Here is a 9,592-nt window from a genome sequence, read left to right on the forward strand (position 1 = left end):
TTGTAAAGAAAGTTATTTATAAAGAACATTTTTAAATTTTGATACACAAATATTGAAGATTTCTGAAAATTTTTTTTCAATGCACAATTATTATATAAATTTAATTTTAGATTTGTAGCACATCAGATTACATATATACATAATTTTTTATTGATAGGAAAATCAAAATTTTAAGTACAATGTTCAAAAAGAAAAAAAACAAGAGATTTTTATAAGAAAAATTTTACAAATCATATTTTGTAATATATATATATAAAGCTCTATAGAATTTTGTAATGAATAATATTTTCTTAACATAAAAATATTGCAATTATGAATAATGAATCCATAAGCTTTAACAATCTGCATAATTTTTCATACAATTTCATAATGTAATAAAATTTATCTTTGTTATTTACATAACATATAATAATATGTTCAAATATTTTCAAAATATTTTTTTTTTATATTGAAACTAAGCTCATATTGATTATAATCTTTTTTTCTTCATATTATTGAAAATATTTTTGAAGACATCAATCAGTTTTTTATTATATATTTTTTATTATTATTATATTTATATTAATTAAACTTAATGAATTTGCTAAACACTCAATTATATAAAATAAATTAAAAAGAAAAAAATAAAATATTATTATATCCAATTCTTTGCACTTCAATCTTCTTCCAAATCAAGTTCTTTAAACAATCACTTCAAGAAATACATGTTTTTTCTATCAATAAAATCTTCACATTTATAAATCCAAGATATGAGTGAAAAATTTTCAAGAAATACTTATGTTAAAATGAAACAACAGACAGAAGAACGATGATCATGTACTAAACTAGAAACGACGAGCCTAGAAAGATTAAAGGAAAATAGAGAGAGAACTGGCCAGTTGCCTGGTCACCTCGAGTGTGACACCCTTTAGCCGAGTTTAAGTCGACAGTGAGTATTATTAGCCAGGAATCGCGTGCTTCCGTGTCCTTACCTCATGAAACAATGAGATCGTCCGCGAAAGATATGCACTAGACTGTTTTGCGGTCGCGATATATCGAGCTCACGCGAGACTCTCTCTTCTTTTTTAGAAATCATCTTGATATTATTTCTTTTTATTTTATTTCATTTATTTATTCATTATTTTCCTCATTATTTCTTTTATTTTTCTCCTCTTTTTCCTTAATCTCTCTCCGTTCTTATGCTAAGCAAACTGTTATAGGTTTTCTTAAACTTGCTCTCTTGCCGAATAATGTATTAATTCTATGCCAAATGAGATTAGAGCGTGATCAAACTTCCAAAAATCGGTTAAAAAAATTTTCATTAAAGTCATGAAAATATAGTTGATAATTTTAATTATATGTCGATAAGATAAAATGTGATTTATATTTATGAAAGAAAATGAAGGAAAATACATATATATTTAATTTTTTATAGGAAAATTAAATATTTTCAGACCTCAAATAAAATTTCAATTCTATTACACTTAATATATTTGGTATTTTTAATATTTTAATATTCTATCTATGTTAACATTTATGTCAACTAGAATTTTTTTCATATATTAAGATCTAAATCATATACAGCAGAGAAATTCAGAAATTTATTAGTTTGAAATTATTTAAATTTCAACTGTATTTATTAATACTAATATTATAAGTATAAGTATCAAAATAAAATCAAATTATAACAACCTAATAAGATCTCTTCTTATTGTTATATTGTTTATATTTGTTGGTATTGAATTAAATTGTTTATATTTTGATGGTATATCAATATTTTGACCATGATATGATTGACATTCCATAAATTTTAGAACATAGAGAAATTTACAAAGATATAATTATAAAGATTACAATCATAATATATAATACATTAAATTAATAATAATTTGTAAACATAATATAAATAAAAAGTATGATTTCATTTTTTTTTTACAAAAAGATAGCATACAAATAAAAAGAATTTCATGATATATTTAGGTCACACTTAAACTGATGAATATTTACATAAAATTTAAAATTTTGTTAAATTGATCATTTTTTTTGAAACTATATAAGAAATTTATTCTGTTTACTATACTGATATAGAAATTAATATTTTTATTTCTTTTGCACAGCCAAAAATATTTTTGAAAAATTTAAAATGAAATATATAAATGCATATAATACATTTGTAAAAACTGAGGAAATCATTTTCAAGCTAAAAAGGAAATTAAAACTTGCTAAGATATCCATTGAAAGACTAAATTTAGCAGACTGTAACAAATTTAGCGAACCAAAACAAATAAAATTATTATTATATGAAGTTAGTAATTTTATTCCTATTTAAGTCAGTTATTCGAATTTTAAATTTTATAAATCATCTCTAATTAATTAAAAAAATTGTTTAAATTTCTATTTTTTATTCTATTAATTAATTTTTATTATAAATAAAAAGTATTTTTCATTGTGAATAGATAATTAAAATTATCTAATATAGTAAATTACCATATTATTTATTATAATTAGAATTTAATTTAATTTAATTTATTAGAAAAGAGAAAATCAAACTTAAAAATTAGATCTTAAAAATTTTGCAAGAAGCATTGGACATCGTACGACCTTGACTCTGCGCAGACACGTTGACGGATACCGTTGTCTGTCTAGAAAATTTTTTCTCGATGATCGTACACGTCGACTACGAGAAAATTATACGTAAGTAGACAAAGAATGACAAAAGATTGTTACATGCATACATTATGTTAGCATGCAGCTTTCATTTAATGGTGGCCATTTTTATCTAACGGTCTGTATATCTATTAAAAGCACATGGTCACGTTAACAAATGAACTTTTGCACGCGCTTCATTGTCTTGTCTCAGTAATTCAGTCGTTAATTCTTATACTCATTATTATCGACTTTCCTTTTCATTACTATAACTACTTATCGATCATGAAAATTAATAAGTTTTTTCAACTTTTTTTTCTTGACATTGATAATTTTATCTTAATTGGTTTTTAATAATTTAGATCGTCTTTTCGATACATGTTCAGCTTCTATAAGCTGAATACTTAAAAAAAAATTTTTTTGAGTAATAAAAAAATTTATTATATTAGCAGAAGTAAAATTTGATTAAATTAAAAATAATTCATTTATTAATTTATTCTATGTCTGAAAAATATTCTGATTGAAAAATAAGTCGATTAAAAAATTAAATATTAATATCAACATCAACATATATACAATTATATATTTAAATAAAAATAGAATTTTTTATTATTTTTATTTGTTTAATATTAATATTTCGACCAAATATTTCATCATATAGTAACGAAATAATTAGAATATATATATTAATAAGAAACTTTCTTATATCTACTAAATTCTCAATTTATTTGTATAGATAAAAACAAAGAGTGATAAGCTACTTTGCTAAAAACAAAGAGAAGCACATGAAGAATAGATTAGAACGATACATCATTCATGTAAACAGCCGCACAGATCATTCTAAAATGACTCATTTTCAACAATATTAACATGTCTTCTTTTCTTCTATATTCTTTTTCAATTTTTAACAATTTTTTAACAATAAGAACTATTTTTATCTTCTGTTCTTTTTTTATTTTTTATTTTTTTGTCAAATTATTTATTCTAATTTATATTGCAATCTAACAACATAATTTTATTTTAAAAACCGGAATTTGTAATCTTATTTAGTAAATTTTATTCGATGAAAAAAAAATTTTTTTAGAAGTATATGTGCAAAGATCTTCAAGAAAATGTCAGACATATGCGGTATCGGTAGCATTAAGAGGCGCGAACAATAAAAGCAATCAAATTTTGCATAAATATGGCAGATTTCCCAAACGGTAAATTTGCCCGAAGCATTTTTCGATAAAGATACAATCTTTACATCGTAACAACGGAAGAATCCTTCAATTTAACCTAGAAAAAAGAATAGTTTCTTTCTTTCACTAAGTGAATCAAAATCCTTGTTCGACAGTAACATTTTTCTCTTCTTCTCTCATCATTTCATATGATTTTCATCATGTAACACGTTTTTCGAGATGATTAATCGTACATCTTAGCTATATTGTATACTATTCGGCATAGGAATGACCGTAATTACGAAATTGGTTTGCTTCTAAGGAACAAATTAAGACAAATGATAAAAGGAATCATGGTCAAGCATAGTGGGTCCAATGTTGCGAATATTTCTTCTTTCAATAGAAAAATTCCACGCTTTCTCTGTTAATTAACAGAAGATACGATTCTTGAGAGCAGAATAGAAAAGTTGAATTTCTATAGATAAATCTTATATATAAATCTGGATGTCTTATTGTTTTTGATTTTTGATTTTTTTTGATTAGTTTATTCTATTTCACTTATTGAAATATAATATTATTAGAGAATTTAATGGAATTTAATAAAGAAATTAATTAAAATTCTTATGACAATATTCAAATTAAAAAGATTTTTTTATTATAGATAAAGATATTGAGATTAAATAAATAAATAAAAATAAAATACTTGATAGTAATAGGCTAGCATTATATAGTAGCATTAGCTACTATACTTTTTCCTTCCGTTTATGAAAACCCTCGTTCATATAATTCGATTAAGAAGTATTTCAAAACCGGAAGGCAAAAATGAGATTAATCTCAATTCGGTATCGTTGAGATTTCCGAGTATTCATCCTCATACTTTGATGAAAGGAACGAAGCTTTACCGTCGCTGTAACCACAAATAATCGATATCTTTGCTGAGTTTATTCTTTTTACCCTACTTGGCCCTTTCCCTCTTGGTTTTTTTACCCTTCTATGTCTCGCCCCTTTCTCTTTTGCGCATCAGCTTGCTTTTTCACGTGTAATTTTTATCCACCTACAAATTATTTTTCGTTACAAATTATTAATCGTTAAATTTAATGAATGAGTAAAATCATCTCTATTAGTTACTTTCATTTTGCGGCGATTTTTTTTTCTAATATTTTTCTTTTATTTTATGAAATCTAAGTTAATAAATCCATCATCTTTCATTCCATCTTTCAGTTAGCTGAAAACCCTTTAATTTTTGAAAAAAATTAGACTAAGCCTTCATTTTTGTTTTTTAGCTATAAATTGGAAAAAATAAACATATAGTTGCTTTGTTTCTAATAATAAAGCTTTAAATGTTAAATAATATCTGAAATGAAAAAATGAAATGACTAAAAATTCAGATTTTCACAATACTTGTGTGTACCCTCACTTACTTTTTTTTTGAGATTTCAAAAGAGAGAGATTTCAAGAGAATCAAAAATCACAACAATAATTATCTATGATGAAAACTATATTATAGTTTATATATATATAAAATTATTAGTATTTTATTAATATTTTAGATTTCAAGAGGTATGCACATTGATGTATACAATCTATCACGATCACTAGAAACTGTGACATACTAGAAATTGTGGCATATGAAGAAAACTCGCACATATAATTGTGATTGAAACAAATCACTTCAATTATTGTTATGAATTCTTAACGTCAATTCATTAAATATATTTATTAAAGAATCGATTACTATTTGCAATCGAATATTACAAGCGAAGTTTTTCTATTCCTGGTTCTTTTTTAGAAAAAAAAAAATAAAAAAGAAAGAAAACATAATAAAAATAAAAAATTAAAAAAGATAATAAAAAAAGAAATATTGGAAAAATCATGAAACTCAATCTACATAGAACGTATTTACTTTGAAATTTACTTTGAAAATTAATCTTTAATTATTGTAGGATAAACATATTTTTAAGTAAACATTGAATCAAGTTAAAGAACTTAAAAATGCGATATAGTGATCAGGTATTTAATATTTTAGTTTAGAACTGTAATAGCATTGCAATATTATTAGGATTTTACTGTAATTAGGATTTTATGATTAAAAAAGTAATTCTTGAATAAAATATTATTAACATTACAAAACAATGCATTAATTCAACAGTTTTAAGAGAATATAACAATTCTGTGAATCATTATTTCTACATACACAAACAAAAAAATTAAAAAAAAAATTTATTTTTTGCAGAACGATTGAAGTTTATTACATCACTAACTTTCCTTTCGCAAGATTTTGCATATGTTTAGATATTAATTTTAATTAGAAACGTTTGGGTAAGATCACAATTATGATTTATCAATCATTGATATATTAGAAAAATTTTTTTGAAATAGTGAATAAAATGTAAGAAAATTGAATATTTTTTATTATTAAAATTAAAGATTTTTAAGTTAATCGATAATTTTGTTAGAAATTTATTAAAGATATATGAGATCTTGAAATTTTTTAAATCAATAAAAAAAAATAAAAAAAATTTATTATAACGAAATTAGTTATATTTTTATATCAATAAATATAAATAAATATATATCAATAAATATTTTTTAATCGTTAAATTTAATGAATGAGTTATTTTTATAAATATAAAAAGATTTATTTATTATTCAAAGTACATGTACAATGAATCATTATTATTTTTGACAAATTAATCGATTTTGAGTTATATATTCAAAATATTTTTCAATCTTAAATTTAATTAAATTTAACATTAAAAAATTATTTTTTCTTTTTTAATTTTCGAAAATTTACTATCTAATCTAATCAAATTATTTTTAAATAAAATTGTTTTAAAAAATAATTTTTATGTAAATTGCATATTTTGTTATATCTTTGATTTGCAATATTCAATTTGTCGTTGGCAAGACTGAAAGAACAACTATTTATATTAAATTATTTATTTATAAATGCATTCACAATAATCTTTATATTAATTAATAGTAAATTTTGAAAGAACGTAAAATTATTATTAAATTATTGTTAATATTGTTGATAATATTCTGTAATTATACTTGACACTATTTAATTATATTATTATGAATTTCAAATAAGAATTTATATATCAATATCAACAAATGTCATAAAATTTTTTATTTTTATTTCAAAAGATGAATTATGAAGATACTTCACGTCATCAAAAATTATATGAAAATGATATTGTCTGACTAAAAGCATACGACAAAGTTGGCTACACTGGCGAGCGTTAGGTCGAATTTCAATGTGCAGATTAAGAATGCTTCCGGATAGTGTGTGTGTGCTCCACGTCGCTTTCACAAGCATCTAAATATCATATAAGCAAATAAGATTTCTTTAAATATTGGTGAAAATATTTTAGAACTATATTAAATGAATAAAACTATTATTCTTATTTAATCTAAATTCATAACTAATATTTATAAAAATTTTGATTATGAAAAAAGAAATATTCATTAACAAAACTGAAAAATATAAAAATTTCTTTTAATAAAAAAAATTTAATTTTTATTCATTTTTATTACTTTCACAAAATTATCGATTAAATAAAAATGATTCGATAATATATAATTTATTTATAATTATCATTCTTTTTATTACTTAATGGATTCTTATTTTTAATTATTATTTTTTTATTATTAGTATTATTTATTTTTTATATTGAATTTATTGTATATCGAAATAAAAAATATATAAATTTATATCCAATAAAAAAATATATAATTATTCCATGAAAAGCGTAGCTATTGAAAGTAGACAGAGAACAGGAAGAGACGACAAGAGTCTGCGCAGAATGCCAGGAACGTATGCATAAGAATAAAAGCCTGTCACATATGATTCAAATATGAAAATTTTTAATATTTTAAAATTTTAAATTTTGAAATTTTAGCAAAAAAATTATGAAAATAATAAATTATTATTTTATTCAAAATAAAAATTAAAAGTAATTAAAGTAGTTTAATAAAATATATTTTTTATATAAAAAAAACTTTTAATATCTTTTAGATATATTTATAAATATATATTATAATTATATTTAAAAAAAATGTAATTAGTTAATAATAATACTCATAATATATCATATATTATAATATATAATTTAACAAATTATATGTTATATTGATTATGTGATCTTCGATGCTTCGTTCTTTATATAGATTAATTGAATCAATCATTTTTGATATCTTTATCGTAAAAATATAAAAAAGAAATATTATAAAAATAAAAATTTTAATGCTAAATTAATTTAAAAAAAATATATCTACTTCAATAAATGCCATTAATATATTCAGTAACTATATAATATATTTTATAATATATATATTTCGATCTATCAAGTTTGTCATTCATAATTTATTTAAACGCTTAATTTTATTAACAAAATTATGATTAATAATCAAAAATAATGAAAACTAAAAAATTAAATGCATATATTTTGAATAATTTCAACAATAATTTCAAACAAATTCTCTCCAAAATACAACACGATAGACCAGAAGAATATGTGAATAAATGAAAGAAGAAAGAAAGAATATGTGAAGACGGATGAGAGGTTAAGGTGGGGGAGAGAAAGAGGAGATTGGGTGGGGCAGCAGACGCCCCGCGGCAAACTGTCAAACTACGCCGGTTCCGCAAGGTTCGTGGCCATCAGCCGTCCCCATGGTAATGCTACGTTTTCCAAGAGCGTGTATACACATGTAAATATGCACGCAACTTAAGAACGAGCATGGCGGGTTCGATGTAGAAAATGACCGGCATGATTAATGAAAGAACAAAATATGAAACATAACAACAAAAAATATTGTGTTTTCTTTACTTACTATCATTTTATAGTTGAGCTTCCTCGGCGCGGCTACATTTTCCATTCTCACGGACATGTTAGTAGTGTTATCGCTTGTGGCGCCTGCTCGAAATAATACCGTACCGTCCTATTACTACGGTAATATGTATTTCTTCTTTTATTCGTACTTGTACGTTGCTGATTTGATGTTGCCAAAAGTACGGCGTCACCCCCGTTTTCGTATCTTTCGACACTGGTAGATGCAAAACCCACACAGCACGGTCACGAACGAATTTGCACTCCGATCGGCCGATAAACCGGGGTGGAGCAGAGACAGAAAAAGAAAGAGAGAGGATAAATAGGTGTGGGTGAGACGCTTTGTAAAACGAGGGTGTTTGTTGGGAGGGGGTAAGAACGAAGTACAGTATGTATGGTTATGGATATAAAGGGATATAGTTAGTCAGTCGGTATGGTTTTAACACAAACGAAGTCCGATGCGACAAGCAAAACAATAAATCACTTCGCTCGAAAGAAAGAGAAGAAGACAAGTAAGACAATCAAGAAAATGAGAGTAAAAGAGAAAGAAAGAAAAAGAGAGAGAAGAAAAACGAATGAGGGTTACGACGAAGAAAAAGCAAAGGAAAAGAAAAAGATAGATGTAGTATGTACGGCTGCAGTGATCAAATGTATATGCGGTACGTAAATGTAATAAAAAATGAGAAAGAACAAGGCAGATAAGGAAGAGGGTAAAGAATTGAACCGATGACGATATGAAATAGATGTTGAGTGTCAAGAGGGTGTGTCGGTTATACACTTCACTACTGCTATCAATCGAACACTTTTCTCCACGTAGTAATTCGTTATTAAAACACGCACCACACCAAGAAAATCAGCTAGCTAACCGAACTAAGTCAACGAGCGGAGAGACTACGCGAGATTATCACCTACTTCGCTGTCGTTTTCAGCCTCAGTGGCGGCCACTGTTGCGGTACGATCGTCCTTATCCACCTC

The sequence above is a fragment of the Apis dorsata genome, unplaced genomic scaffold, assembly GCF_000469605.1.
Source record: "Apis dorsata unplaced genomic scaffold, Apis dorsata 1.3 scaffold_256, whole genome shotgun sequence".
Classification (NCBI taxonomy): domain Eukaryota; kingdom Metazoa; phylum Arthropoda; class Insecta; order Hymenoptera; family Apidae; genus Apis; species Apis dorsata.